This window comes from Neopsephotus bourkii, unplaced genomic scaffold (genome assembly GCF_033783945.1).
Source record: "Neopsephotus bourkii isolate Nb327-2 ecotype Australia unplaced genomic scaffold, CSIRO-AGI_Nbou_v1 NB_622, whole genome shotgun sequence".
Taxonomy (NCBI): domain Eukaryota; kingdom Metazoa; phylum Chordata; class Aves; order Psittaciformes; family Psittacidae; genus Neopsephotus; species Neopsephotus bourkii.
Window position 1 is genome coordinate 16278 of NW_026901122.1, and position 16471 is coordinate 32748.

At 38.1% G+C, this 16471-nt stretch overlaps 1 long non-coding RNA gene across 1 annotated transcript; it reads right to left on the reverse strand.

The window, feature by feature from the left end:
- Nucleotides 1-4976: 4976 nt before the first annotated feature.
- LOC133211622 (uncharacterized) lies at nt 4977-15094 on the reverse strand. Its single transcript, XR_009725244.1, has 3 exons — nt 14725-15094; nt 8049-8161; nt 4977-5266 (listed from the first exon to the last, which is right to left on the reverse strand). It is a non-coding gene; the product is annotated as an uncharacterized LOC133211622 (long non-coding RNA).
- Nucleotides 15095-16471: the final 1377 nt, after the last annotated feature.

Here is a 16471-nt window from a genome sequence, read left to right on the forward strand (position 1 = left end):
CATTTTCCTAATAATGTATAGAAGTTAGTTCAAAAGAAAATAGATCTCATTCTGCTTTGTAAAATAATATTAAAAAAAGAAGACATATAGTAACTGATAAAAGGATCCATGTCCTTTGCCATCTCAGTATAGTTTTATGAGGTGACTAATATTTCATTTTGCTTATCAAGATGTTTCTTTACTTTTTAAGCAATACATATTGAAGTTAAGAGCAAATCCAGTAATTCTACAGGAAATACATAAGAAGTGTATTCTGTTGGAAGTAATGACAAAGAAATACTGTAACAATATTGTTTTACCAAACATGCTTGAAATTCGGTATCACATTCGACAACATTTACGATACTCATTTTAACATTGTTTCCTTTATCATATGACTTTTTCCAGTATGTTAGCTTTCACAAGCATACATTTATTCACAAGTCACTTTTATTATCATGGGGTGGGAGTGAGGGGAGAAAAGCAACTTGATTTTGGTGTCTCACAAAATCATGAAATATTTCCAATGTAAAAATATGTACAAATTCATACACACGGAGATAAACCAAAAAACTCTGTTAACTCAAACACGCCAAAAATCTCCCACATGGCTTTCTGTCCACCTTGCAGTTAAGACAGTTGCGAACAGTGCATTCTGTTCTGCTTTTCCAACCTAAGAGTGCTGAGCACCTTAAAAGACAGTGATTTGAACAAAGTCTTAACTTGTATTTCCTGGATGGAAATATGTATTGATTTTTGTTCCATGTGTGACCTAAAACCAACCATCCCAACATTTGCGTTTAGATTACAGGCATATATTTAAAAATGACACCCTGAAATTATCATATCCTCCTTACTTAACATTGCATTTCTCTCTGAAACAGTTCTCTAAGCTCTTAGCTAAGACTGGCTTTAGAAAGCATGTGAAACCATGAAATTGTGAAATAAAAGCATGCATAATGGTGTTTATTAGCTAGGATTATCCAGCACACCTTTCTTCCCCCCTTAAAAGAAAAATCAGCAAGATAGGAAGAATAGGAAGTACAGTGTAAAATCAAAATAAAGTAGTGAATACTGAACAACAGAGTCACACAGACATAAAATTAGGAAAAGTACATTAATTCTAAAAAAAATGATTAATCAATCTAGTACTGCACAATAGTGAATCATTAACAAATCGCTATGTTTATGGCTATTGTATGCACAATACAAATGCAATTATCAATAACTGCACAATTGGCTCTGAAGCATATTTGTTTGTTTGTTTGCTTGCTTTCTAGCTTCTAATGTTACAGTACATTCCTAACAGAAATTTTCATAATATCTGACAAAAACCTTGATGTTTGCGTAATGTAAATTATTTCTGAAAGACAGTTCAATGAAAGATAATGTTAACTGATTTCTATAATTATTTAGTAAGATTTATTAGGCTCCACCCTACTGCACATACATAGAATAAGAAAACAATTCAAATATAATATTCAGTGACAATATTTATTAAAGGTATTATGTCATGAACAGCAGAAACTGAGTTTGATTTCTAAGTCTTAAAATAAAAATCTATGTCTACGTAACTTTCAGAATTACATTGTTTTTCATAACTGCCAAGTAACAATTAATTAACATTATTAAATGGATACCATGAGCTATCTCATTTATCATACAGGAACATAAATATCTAAACTATGACACATACAACACCAACACTGAATACTACTTATGTAGTTTCTGAGATACGCTGAATATTATTCTATTTAATTTTCTTCTCAAAGCTCATTGCTTTGCTTAGCAAAATTTGTATCAGAAATTTTCTTGGTGCTCATTTTAATCACTTGCAAAATTCAGGTATGTACCCTACTTGACAGAAATGTTCTTAAAGACAAGCGCAGTAGAATAGAGATACTTGAAAAATGCAATGATTATGTTACAGTAATGGATCTTTAAGGCCAGTTCAAGTTTCACTGTGCATTCAGTTATTAGCTCAACTTGGAAAAGGGTTTTTCGCAAGAAAAAATGCACTGCAAACACTTTATGGAAATCTTATGTCCCTCTTCCACTGAAATTCTCAAATTTGAAGGAGGTTAGTTTAACAACTTATGAGTAAGATCAAAACGCAGGTTCTGAATAATGCATTTGCTTGTTTACACCTTAGTCACTGAATTTGATTCAGACAAGAATGAAACATCTGAATTTAAATAAAGAGATTACTTTCTGGTACAACCTTGATTATCAAAGCTGTATCACAATTAGTACTATATACATATGTCTCTGCTTATCCTTCAAGCTGTGTTAAACAACAGTAATAGATACATAAATTTTGCTATGGACTTTGGCATCTGGATGCCCCTAAGTGATCAAATCCCAGCCAAAACAAACAAACAAACAAAAAAAACCAACCAAAAACCAAACCAAACCAGAACCAGTACAATCAATAGAAGCATTGATCACAAAAATACTTTTACCAATAGTAGTTACTGCCATATACACTCCCTTACACCATTGCTCTTCATCTCCATTATTGCTATTCATTTTATATTTGCATCTACATGATTAACAAAACATTTTTTTCTAAACAAACACCTCCTTGTAGACACTCAGAAATGATCATCTGTATGGAAAGTATTTCAGATATCCTCATTACCAGCGGAAAAAAAAAAAAAAAGAAAAAAACCCAACCAATCAAACAAACCAAAAAAAACCCACCCCAAAACACCAAATCCCAAACATGCAAACAAGACAAAGAAAAAATACAAAGAAATGAAAAAACAACACCCCCCCCCCAAAAAAACACTTTTCAGATTCCTGGCCTTTGTTTCTTGAATAGCACTTACAAACCAGTCAGCAAAGAACAGAATGCTTCATCAATACCCATGAACTGTTCTCAACAAAGCAAATAAATATCAAATTAATTTTAAAATTTTAAATAAAATCCAATAAAAATTTTGTTTGCAGTTTTCTTTTTATTTTCCTGTTTTGCTACAATGAAAGAATCAATAAGTGAAAATTAAGACCCTAACAAACACACACAAATAAAAGTCCACAGAAATCAACAACTGGAGTTCGGTTTTGCCATGTATTCACCCAAGGTCTTTTCTTCTTGCTTTTTAGATCCATAGTTGCCTTTTCCTGAAGAAACTAACAAATTTGTTTTCCTACTATTGCAGTTTTTTATACTGTTGTTACTTTTGCTGCTGCAGGGCTCCAGTGAGAATTCTCAAGGTTTCATTGTAAACTATTTCATAAATAAATGCGTGGAACCCAGTCTATGTTCAGTCCTAAGTTTGTGAAATCCAGAGAATAAAGTATTGGACCAAAATAACATAACTGTAGTAATGCACTGAAGGAAAAAAGGAACGTAAGAGTTCTGTGTTCTTAAGGAGATCATCACTTGGGCACCCAAATGATATCTTTGTGATATGTCTCAAGACAACCATTTTGTGATTTTGGCTCTAGATATTATCACTCCTCTTTTACCTCCAGAGATGAAGATTCAGTTTCAGGCCTAAGAAAAGGAACTGACCAACATTAAAAAGATGACAAACTAATTACAGCCTAGGAACTTTTGTAAAGTCAGAGTCACAAGTAAAACCACAGTATCATTCAGGTTGTCAAGGATTTCACGTGCTCTCAAATCAAACCTCTTTCCCAAAGCAGACTCTGACTTGCCATCTGAGGGGCCTTATCCAGTCATGGCTTGAAAATCTCTAAGGACAGAGATGACAAAGCCTTGCTTGGCCCCAGCTGCATTGCTGGGCTTTCCTCGTGGGGAAAAGGATTTTCCTTATCTCCAGTGTAAACCTCTTGATTTATATTGGGAACATTGCCTCTCATCTTTCCACCATGCACCGCTGTGAAAAACTGGCTCCATCTTTCTGATGATCTCTTGCAGGTACTAGGCAAAGCTGCTGTTAGGACCATGAAGCTCTTCTCCAGACTGAACAAGCCCAGATCCCTCAGTGCCTCCTCCCAGACATTTGCTCTTCCAGATCCTGACTATCTTAGTTGCCCTCTGCTGAACTCCAGTTTACCAACATTATTCACGTAATGGCAGGATGGTGAGGGCAAAACTAAACATGGATGTGGATGTTGCCTAGTAACTCCAGAGAAGGGTGGGATAATAATTTCCCTCAATTTCCTTCCTATACTCTTGTTCATACATCCCAAGAAGCACTGCTGATCCTCTCTACTACCAAGGAACACCGTTGGCTCATGTTCAGCTTACTGACAACCAGGGACCTTAGGGCCTTCTCCACAGCACTGCTTTCCAGCCACTCTGTCACCAGCCCATAGTCTACAGACTACTGGCTGAGAGTCTTGTGAAGACCTAGAACAGCTGCACAGGACTGGTATCCCTCTCCCTTCTGGCAAGTAGATTACTGTAAAAGTAAGCTAAAAGAGAATCCTTTCTTCAGTGACAGCTTTTGTACTAGATTTCACCAAGTAGCACAAAAAAAAAAACCATGATGACAACAGATAATCTATACATTTGTTGTAAGAGAAGATGCACTTTCTAACACTCTGTATTAACAGACTATTTGAGAAAATACACTTTGTACATAAACAGCATGGTAACAGTCAGAGATGCGCAAACCCACCAGTTTTACCCACTGCCATAATGTAACCCTATTTGACAAGGTTGAGTCACCTAGATTAAAAGGTGATGCCCTACTAGATGATTCTTATTCCTATGAAATTATCTGCCACATATCTTTTGCTCTTTGAGAAAAAAAACAACCACCAAAGGAATGGGCACTGAATGCCCTAAGCATCTTCTGTTCCTTCGGGTTTATGGCAAACTTAACCATTTCCATACTAGTAAATTAAATGCTGTATCTAGAGTATGGAAAAAGTTTTTGAATCAGTACATGAAAGACACAAGTACTTCATGTAGAATAAATATATTTTTTAAAACAGAATATAAGTATTAGCCAATAAAAGCAGATCACTGGGAGTTCAGCAGCACAGCTATAAAACAGTTATGCTTATGACTAGGCAGCTTGGTTTATGGAGATGACACAGCTAATTTTATTAGAGGACTTTACATATTATCAATCAATGTGTCTATACCCACTATTAACATCCAATTACAACTTCAAGCCATTTTTAATGGCCAAATCCTGCTATGTTGCCCTTCCTATAAAACAGATTTGGACTACATACATTAGCATGTCTGGTCACAACTTCCCACACACACTCTTTTCTTTGTTATAGATGACCAAAACTTAACTTCTAATCTCCTCTCAGATACATCTGTTTTTCTGCTTTGGACATTATACCTTTTCCAATGCTATAAGGTGTGAGAAGAAAATTTTATACTTTAATAAAAACATTAGGTATTTTCAGTACAGGTAAAAAAGAAAAACAAACCAAACCAAACAAACAAAAAACAAGCCAAACAACAACAACAACAAAAAAATCCTACAGAAACAAAGACAAAAAAGAAAAAAAAAAACACACAAAACAAAAAACTGCTAGCTCCAGCTTAATCTTATCTCAGTAGGCTACAGATGGCCAGCCTGTTGATGTTGAGCTTTCAAGAAATTCAGCTGAGGAGTAACCATCCTTCAATCGTAACATGTAACCAACAACACAGCTATGCTGACACAGAACTTTCTGAGGATCCCAAGCTTATGACTGTGCTGAGGACACAAGTCACTAAAAGCTGCTGAGATTCACAGCACTGGGTTGTTCCAGGTCCCAATCATTTAAGCCAGTATGTCATCCTCAAATCAAGCAGTAGGAGTCCTTAAAAGGCAGTCTTCCACATGCAAAGCAAGCCTGAAACTCACCTTCATCTCAGCTATCTGAAATATGTTTGTGATGCATAATTTATGACTCAAGGCCATATGAAGACTATGTCTAGCTCTTCCCATAAGTCAAGAAATGTCAGTTTCTTCAGAAGTCAATCAAAAAAAAATCTATACTATAGAAAAGACAAGCACGGAAGATACTGAACACCTTCAAACCCCATTAAAGACGGAAAACTTGACTCAGTGGATCATATCAGGATCATGGCTGGTGATTTTAGTATCCAAAATTTAAATCTTAGTAAGATCTGCCTCCCCAAACAACTACTGATATAAGATGGTAATTGAAACCTGAATAACCCAGACCACATAAGTTCATAAGGTTACGCTCTGACTACTGACCATCTGGATGACTTGAAACAACAGCATGGAAAACCACACGCCAAACAGCTGCAATTGAACCGGCATAGAAACACAACCTTTAAAATACTAGAAGAAGCTCTGTTCCACAAAACAGAATCACTACTTGCATGATAAATTATATTACTGCTTTGTATGACCAGTTCTAATTCTCAGTCTATTGCAAATAAGCCTTGCCCTTAATTTGGCATAAGCTCACTAGTGAAGTGTACTTCAGTTACAAAACCTGAATTCTGTGATTCAGCCTGAGGTTTGGAAAGCCCTAAGCCTTTCGTATCTCCACATAATTATACACACAGTGCACGAAAACCTCTACAAATTTATCTGCAAGCTACTGTTCCTTGAAATACCATGTCAGGATTATGCTCCTTACAGTACAAAGGAGTTTCAGACGCCTGGAGAAAAACTCAGAAAGCAACTCAGGACAACCTTCAGTTGGAAAGCACCTGGAAAACTGGAAAGAGACAATACCACGTAGAGTTTCATGCTAGCTCATTCTCACTTGCCTCACTTCAAAACCTAGAATCCAAGAGGATTTCCACAGAATAAGGGAATGCATCCATACTTCTGTGATACATACCTCTATTCTAAAACTAAGCATGTTTTAATCCCTAAAACAACCATAAGGATGATATAGCTTACAGAAGAGCTTTCCAGATAACTGTCTTCCTAGAAGTTACACAGAATTGCTACCATTATTACACAGAATCAACTCTTCAGAGTTCAAAATCTGCTGGACTCTACTTTTTCCATTTACTAAATCTGACATAAAACAATAAAATAAATATGGAAGAGTTGTTTACTGACTAGTACACTGCAACTCAGCTGAAGTGGTTTAGCACAGAGTGGGCCGAATGAAATAAGAGTGAACTAAATACTAAATGCAAACCAACATGTTGACATGACCTTAGCTACAAATGTTCAACAAACTAGAACATCAGTTTCACCTCATGGCTAACAGTTAATTTGGTAAATCAGCTACTATGCAGGTAGTTCAACTGCTCCTCACCAGCCAAGGCTAACATAACTTTGAATACAGCCAGAACTTCACAGATTCAGAGAGCTGTGAGGGCTGCAATGAACCTCTCGAGATCAGTTAGTCCAAACTTTCTGCCAAGGCAGGGCCACCTAGAGCAGGTTACACAGGAACACGTCCAAGCAGACCTTTCTGCAGAAGTAATCTAAATAGTTTTCATAAATCATATATTAATTTTATAAATGGGTATAATAGTCTGTAGACCTATAGATATCTAAACATGAACTTCCTATAAATTAACTGTAAACTGTGTGTGATCTGATCATTAAGTTTTTTAATTAGAAATTTTGAGAAAATTTAGTTTTAAAATGGTGATTATAGAACAACTCTCTTCCTAAAAAAAAAGATTTTAAAAAGCAAGCACAGGTTTTTAATTAAAGCATGTAGTTTTAAGGCAAGTTTATTTTCTTTACAAATTCTCAAAGAGACCCAAAGCCATTAACATCAAATCACCGTAATAAACATAGCACGTAAAAACTTAACTAAAACTACAGATTAACAATCATTTATGTACAGCCACATACCCTTCCTAATGGAAGAACTCCTCAACAAGAACGTGGAGTAGGACAATAACAGCCTTCACTAAACCTGTATGTCTACTGTCTCTCCTGCTCATGTAAAATACAGAATATCGAAGAAGTAAGAATACAGCACAGACTCAGGGAGGGTAAATGAGGAGGGAGAGAGAGAGCAGAAAAGTAGTTGGGGCTTTAGATGGAGAATTCTGAAAGCTTTTTGCAGCAGTTAAATAGAAGGTGAATCTTCACATTTCAGACGTTTAACATGAAGACAGAAATCCTGACATCTACCACTTGTTCCAATGGCAAGAGAATTACAATTGATTTGTTATTTTTGCTTTTACCTACCTTTAATGAGTAGACTTAGTCCTCCCTAATAAATATTAGTTACTTTTTGTAATTCAACTCATGTAAGACTTCCACTGTCAAAATGCACTCTCAGCTGTTCACAGCGCAGAATGCTACCAAGAGATAAGAAAGAAAAAAAGGTGATAGAATCTCATTTTGTATAGATGAGGCTACACAGACCAATAGCAGTCTTTGCAAATGCTTTGTGGATAATCTTCAACAGATCACACTGAGAGACACTAGCTCAAATTGGCAATCCTGGCCAACTAATACACTAGCAAGAAAACCTTTCAGATACCCTACAAATATCCAATACCATGGTCAGATTAAGGGAGCTATATAACCAAACAGTGCTCCCTTTCCCCCCTTGGATTTTGGTACATTGGGCGTGGAGGTGGTGTGGGGCAGGAGGAGGAGAAAATCAGACCAAAGTTACTCTGGGAACAATGTAAAATGCATCACCTAAAAATTCAGCAGACATGAACTAGCTTATCAGAGCTAAATATGTATTTCTGAATTTTAGCTCCACATAAGCACAATACATAGCTATATATAACCTTAACAACTGTATTGTATGTATTTCTGGCTCAGAATGCCATTACTTCAGTTCTTCATAAGGGAAGTATAGGTAAGCAACACAGAAAAAGGTAATCAAACAAGAAAACACAACACCTTGACTAAAGCAGACTAAAGTGATTCAATGGCACCTGAAAAGTGACATACTGCAGCTTTTAATAGATTTGCCCATTTCTCTTTCTACTTTACAAGGTTGTATGATTTAACTACAGTGAGTTTAAGTGTTCAGAAAACATCCCTGAGGTAGTATGTAAGAGAAAACACAGATTAATTATCACAAGGTAATAAAACAGAAGAAAGAAGCCATTTACTGGGCAAATCCACAATAAACGCGGCTATGAGTCATTAGTTGTAGTGGTAGCATCCAAAGCCTGAACAAAATCTAAATACATGGTTCATGCATCTGAAATAAGACTTCAATTAGATGAAAATGAAAGAACTAAAGAAACTCCTCCAAGAAAGTCTAAGAAGTTTATACATACTCAGGGTACTGGGTCCACGGGTGGATGAAACGACCTTTAAAAATCATGCTAGGTATTTTTTTCCTCTTATCAATGAATGAATAAAAATCACTCAAATTTAGCAGTTAATACACAATCTTTGGTGTTCCCATAGCATTGTTACAGATGCCACTAAAGAATTTAAACAAGACAGGTCAGAAGATACAAATTTACAGAGGAAGTCTGAATTGCCAAAATTTAAACTTCCAAGCCTCATTAAAATGTATTAAAATTGTAACACATGATTTTTTTTTTATTACTTTTTTTTTTTTTTTTATACAACCGATAGTATAGTCCATCCACTGCCTTTTGATTTTGGGCCACTATATCTTAAGATAGGAAACCAAAGACAAGCAATTTACCATGGTGGAACAGGAAAAACAACCTCCACCTTTCCAGATGCTTGCAACGGAAAACTGTACTGCACTAGACACCATTATCCATATGCACAAAAGAAACAGTAACTTATTAATCATATGGTGTATGGAAAAACAATAGATATTATTAAGCTATGGAAGTTACAAAAGTGAAATTCTAATCCGTTAGGTTCATATACACATAGAGAAATTTTTGCAATGTAACACAGTGGTACTCAAATATGTAGAGGATACTACTTTAATGCTGGTTTATCTTTTTTTTTTTTGGGGGGGGGGTGAGGGTTTTAGTGGGGTTGTTGGTTTTTTTCCCTTTCCCATAACTGATGATCAATTGAGAAAGATACCTATGCTAATCAACTAGAGCTCATGTGTCTTTTGCAATTTGGAAGTCAATAGGTAAACTTCAACCTCAGTTTCACTCAGGAAGAATTCCAGCAATGAACTAAAAACGAAAGAAAACAACTATAAACAGCAATCATGTTTTAAAAATAATTCAGCTATAAATGTGCAAGTTACATAAAATATAAATACAGATTATAAATGAAAAAATATATAATAAAAGTAATTCCAAAATGCATTTGTTTCTCAAGTTCATCTGACTTTTCAGACGAGCAATAATTTTCGGTAAGCATACACTATTTCAGCTATATGCTATATAGCCATAATTTACATATAAATACTTGTTCTCTTTCAATGAACAGAGATTGTGCTTTAAGTGTGTGTGTTTATATATGTACCTACACACACAGACATACTCAGCTATGAACAATTTCTCCCATGCTTTTTAGCATACTGCCAAAATAGGAAGCTTGATATATTGCAATGAACAGAAAAAAAGTAGAAAAAAATAAGTAAGATATACTTAAATCACATATATAAGTGTATTTGAAAGAAACATTTTTAGGATTTTATTTCCTTTTTGTATTTCAAATAGTATAGCACCCTCTGGTGCATCTATTAGAAAGAAAACAACTATGAATAAACACCGGTCATTATTATAAAGAAGAAAACAAGAAAAAAAAGAAAAAGAAACCCTTAGAAACAAAAAATGCCTAAGAATTATTAGAAATCAAATTTCAATTTCATTGTCTCTATTAAAATGTTTTATAACTGAGGTAATTATAACTATTAAATAACAAAATCATTTTAAAAAAAGGAAAACTGCAGGTGTGCTAATATGGGAAAAAAAAAGAAGTTTGAAATTCACCCTATGTTCTTAATGGGTCATTTTTATTAAAAATAAAGTCAAACATTATTTAAGAATAAAAAGTAATTCAGTAAAAAAATTGTTACATCAAGTGATATATCTGCTCCTGGTTTTGAAAGAAAGCAAGTTATTAGGACTATATCATACAGTTGCAAACTGCTAAATTTCACACCCAAATAGTCACATCTCTTTAAAAGTCCAATGAGAACAGAATTCAAAAAATAACATGATTATACTATATGGAACACCTCAAACTCTGATATGACATGTTAACTACTGTAACACTCCTACTCACCGGGAAAGTAATTTCCTACAAAAGTACGTTTTCCTAATCACAAAAGCAGAGATCACCACCTGCTTTAAGCAGCTCTTTTGTAAACCTCTGGAAGTCTCAACACAACACACAAGAACTGGAAGTGACACCTGTTTAAAAGAGCCATCTGTCCCTAACAAACTAGATTTAGCCAAACAGTATATGCACAGCTCCTTAAATTTCCAAAATACTGGCAGATTGTGAGAAAGGAGAAGTCCTGTTGCAACTGACAAGGAACGTTACCAGAAATATGTAAATAAACCTGTGGTGAACAGAAAAACATGATTTAAGCATTAGCCTATTCATTTTAAAAGCCTCATTAATTTTTCAGCTCTCATTATTAGTAAAAAAATAAGTAGTTTCATTCATAATTTAAAACATACTGCTTTTGGTATGTAATAACATTCATTTAACAAAGAGCTTGATTGTGAAATGGAACTCCAACTACAAGGACACTTCAGTACCACTGAAAGCTTATTTTTTATTCTGTATTTGTGATGCACTCACAACATGTTGTTTCAGCTGAAAATAATTTTTAAAAAGGACTTCAAGAGTCATACAACTTATATTGTTAAAAAACTATTCATTTTACTGCAGGTAAAAATACAATAATTCAGAAAACCTTAAGGGGGAAAGAAACCTTTCATAAGAAGACAAAGTGAAGCTAGAAACACTAGCTAGAACTGCAATGATAAAAGATTATTGCATTTTAGATACTTGCTTACAATGCAAGCAAGAAGAGAGGAAAATACTAACAGCCTTCCTTCTCAATGTAAAGTTTAGTAAATGAAAAAAAAAATTACAGAATTTATTATTTAGACAATTTTGTGATTAGCAAACTACCCTATCAAGTGGGAACAAGAAACAGGATAGTGCTAACAAAGCCAAACCTAATTATCAAATAAAGCACTCTGACTTAAAACTCTTTAACAGCACTGTATCTTTGATTTCCATTTCATTTACCTACATTACATTACTGAAAGGGTTTCTCCAGAGTAGCACAATGTAGGGTTAGCTCAGTAATAACAGAACAGAGCATATGATCTATTGAGGCTCATGAGGATACGTTAAAACACGATTAGACAGTTACAAAGTCTAAGCCATGAAAACTGATGGGGGGAAAAAGATAAATCAGAAGCCACCTCATTTTCAAATACTGGTTACCATCACAAGCATCAGCTACTTGATAACTGATAGCATTAGGAAATCAGAGTGCATAATGCAGATCTCGTGATCGTTACAATATTTTAGAGAGAGCAAAAAGTCAACACCTTTCTCAGTAAAGTCCATAACATTAAAGCAGGTGATCACAATGCATAATCATTTTCCAAATTGCAGTCATTTTCTAAAGAACATATATCTAAATAGTACTAAAAAAGTCTTTGTTTTTAGACAAAATCATATACTTTTAATCTGATTTATTAAGAAACATATGCGTGTCTCCTTACAAAGTTAAAACACAGAGTTTGTCTAATAGCCTACGCATGCACTTTCCATTGTTACCAGAGGTCTGGATACATGTTCTGCAAAGAGATTCAGTGCCTAGGAAGGATTCCATCCCAAGCAGTACTCTGTCCTGCTGTAAGAGGGCTACTCAAGAAAGGCATGGAGCAGAATATCCTCTCTTTTCAACAACAGTAGATGGGCAGGAAAGATTTTACAACCAACGAATCATATAATTTACCCCATAAAATAACAAATACATTATGATTCAACTGTGCCATATAACTGATACAGTACTCTAAGTCCCACTGAAAAGTCTTACTGTCTTTAGAGCTTATTTAACAGCAAGACCTAGAAAATCAGTACTCAGTGGTTTCATCTTTGAGTGAAATCACAAAAAGATGATGATGTAGAAACCTTTGGTCATTACTGAAATAATACATTTTCAAAGTTCTTGCTGGCCCATGAAATATACATTAAAAAAAAAAAAAACCCAAGATCCAATATGGCTTAGCCTAAGAAATATTCATATCAACAGTGCACTAACAGCTTAGTATGTTTTTTGTTTGATAGCTGCTTGGAAAAATTGCCCATGTCACAATCATTTGTAGTTCAGATGCAAGACAAACAAATACATTATTGCTGAAATTGCACTGAGAAACCCTGAATTTTATACCACCTTCTACAGATATAAACCCAGAAAAAGTGTATATACAATTATAATGTAAGGTTTACAGTAAAACCAAGAACATCTTTTTTCCTATTTTACTAAATAAAGCAATAAGGAAATAAATAAGTTATCACTCAGCTTGCCACACATGATTTTACAAGTCTAAGGGGAGAGTGCAATACGGATATGGAGATTTTATATGAGAATTTCGTTGCCATAACAGATGCCAAAAATTCACTGTATCTCACAGAATTTAAAAAGTATATAAAGTATAATTTGATATCACTGATGAAGATCCTGATATCTTAATAAGCAGACACAAAAAGGATGAAGAAAACAAGCATTCTGGATTAAAAAAAAAACAACAACATAAACCATTCTCATTAATAGCAATTTCTACTACTGCTCCTTGAGAGGTAAAAAGTTGTCTCTTCCCTCTTTCCCAAAGGTACTCATGAAATACAGTGGCAATTATGAAATCACAAAGACTTTTTTTAGTACTGTTTCTTGTTTTCTCCCTTCTTTGTGTTGCTCAGCACACAAACTCAGTCAATATCCTGAATTTCCTTTTGTGAAGAGTTTAAGGAAAATGAAATAAATTCTCTACACATGAACATAATTCATTGTGCATAAACCAGATCTGCACATGCACTGTCAGTATGAAAGCATCATTTAAAAAATAATCCCCTGCAGAAGGAGTGCAGAAAGGAAAAAACCCTTCCTGCTCTGTCTGTGTATGGGGGGTGGGGGTGGTACTGAATAAGCAGAAAAACGCTTCACAATACAAAGAAAATACAGCTTGCACTAAAATAAGCAGCAACATTAATTATGAATGAAATAAAAAAAATACATGGCTACATAAAGCACAAAAAAGTGATTGATAAGATCGATGGCACAAGAGTATCATTGTAAGACACGGTAAGTTTACAAAAATCTGCAACAATTAGTCGCGTCAAATCAGAACAAGGCCCCTGTAAGTAAAAAGGAAAAAACACCCCCTGCCTCTTGGTGTGCTACAGGATCCGCGTCTGGCTGCATCTTTTCCTCCCACCCCACGGGTTTTTTCGGGTTTCAAGTAAGTAACCTTAGACTGTGGCCGGAGCATCGTTCCCCAATTTCTACGCTCCCCCATCCATGCAAACGAGAGACCAAGTAAGATGCATACCCACCACATCCATGCAATTGTCCTGGAGGTCCCAGAAGCGTGCCTCCGTCCCCATCACCGCCAAGCCACTCTTCCTGCTCACTTCGCACCGCGGCCAGCTCCCCTCCCAGTCCAACAGACACCCCCATCCCAACGGCCCCTCTCAAGAACGCTCTCCCCACCCAACCGCAAAGTACACCCAGGGACAGAGGGGGGGGGGGGGGGGGGGGGGGGGGCCAAAGGCACACGGAAGAGGGACGGAGAGGGGTGGCGGCAGGGAAAACCGGGGGAGCCGTGAGGGCGACCCACGTACCCCTCGCTGCGCCGAGGCCAACGGCGCTGCCCAAGGGAGCACCCCGGCCCGGATGCTGCGAAAACTGGGGAGGCAGCGGCTGGGGAAGGGAGAGCGGAGGGAGGGCCGGCGTGCGCCCGACAAGCGTATTCACCTGGGCTGAGGCGGGCTGTGGTGGTGTTCCCGCTGTCGTTGCTGCTGGAGGTGGCTGTTGTTGTTGTTGTTGTGGGTGACGATGAGGAAGGGGGTGAGGAGCAGCAGCAGGAGGAGGAGGAGGAGCAGGAGAGGTGCGGTTGTTGTTGATGGGTAACAGTCGCCAGGACTACGGTGACTATGGCGCTTGATTCACAAGGCAACGGTTGCTATAACTCACAAAAGGGAGAGCGAGCGAGGGAGGAGGAGGCGGTGGCCCAGCCAGAGAGTCCCGGAAGAGGCGGGGCCTGCCCTAACGGACGACGCCGTAGGGCCGGGGGCGGCTCCCTTAGCCGGGCAGGGCCCCGGGTGACTCTCACGCCGCACGAGGGGGGCCAGCGCGGACGGAAGCGCGGAAGCAGTGGCAGCGAGGCGCGATGGGGCTACCGGCGGCGGGTGGTGGCGCGGAGCCCACGGCGAGGGGCGTGGCCGTGCCAGTGCTGCCTGGGCCGGGCCCGCGGCCGCTTGACGCCACTTCCGGCGGGCGGAGAGCAGCTTGTCGGGCTGCGGCGCGCTTGCCGCTGAAGGGTTCTCAGAGCGCCTGCCCGCGGGCAAGGGGACCGCCGCTAGGTGGGACGGGCAGGAAGTGGGGCCCAGCGGCGGCTTTTCTCCCCCTCCCACAGCCGCCTGTCACAGGCGACCCACGCCTCCTTCCCTCGGAAAATGGCAGCGAGGAGCCCCCGGCGGTGGGGGAGCTACCCGGCTGCCGCCATTTTAAGGCGGGAGGAACGGCTGCACCCGGGCACGCAGCCGTGTGGCTCCGCGATGGCCCTGTCCGCCTGCGATATTCCGGTGAGGAGGCACAAAGCCACACTGGGGCCGAGCCAAGGCACTGGGGCGCCTGGTGGCTTGTTGGGGTCCCCTTGGCTATGCCGCGCCAACGGGCCTCAGTCCCCTTGACCCTGTGCAGGTAGCGGGGCAGAGGTGCGGTGCTGACACACAGCTATGAAAAGCGGCTGCGCTCTTTGTGGCAGTTGGTGTCCATTCTAGATGTGTTTCTGGGGGACGAGTGACGTGGCGGTGCAGGTTGTTTTCTGGATGTATGCCTGGAGGTCTAATGGCCATGACAGTGTCTCTGTACCGTGTACCCCCGTCTGCAGCTCTTTACTAACTTGCAAAGTGTCTCCACAGCGCTTTACACAGCTGCTGTTATAGCTAGTAATGCTTGCCTGTAATGTATGTAAACCACTTAATTCCCTCATGACTGCTTCCTGTGTGCTGTTCTGTATCCTCACATGTTCTTTTACTAGCACGTGGTTTAACAGTCTCAACACCTTTTGCACACCTGTATGTACCTGACATTAGCCTCACGTACCCTACGAGCACTCTGCTACGCCAGCCCCTACAGGAACAGGTTATTTAAATTGCTCTTAAATACCACAGAAGTGTTTGCAAAACATTGATTATAGTTTACTGTGATTTTGAGGGCTCCATATAACCATCACAGCCATAATAACCATTTACCAAAAAAAAAAAAAAAAAAAAAAAAAATCCTGAAAAATCTGTAACTATATAAAAATAAAGTCTTAACTGATGGGCTCTAAGCCTGTGACAGAACAATCTTGAATTAATAAAACACTGCACTTCTGTAGCTGAAGTCTTACTACTTCCTACTGTGAAACCTGATTTTCCTGAGAAGCTAAACTAGTAACTGCTCTACTGCAGTCTTCAACCTCAGTGATGTCTGTGTTTTAATAGATCACACTTAT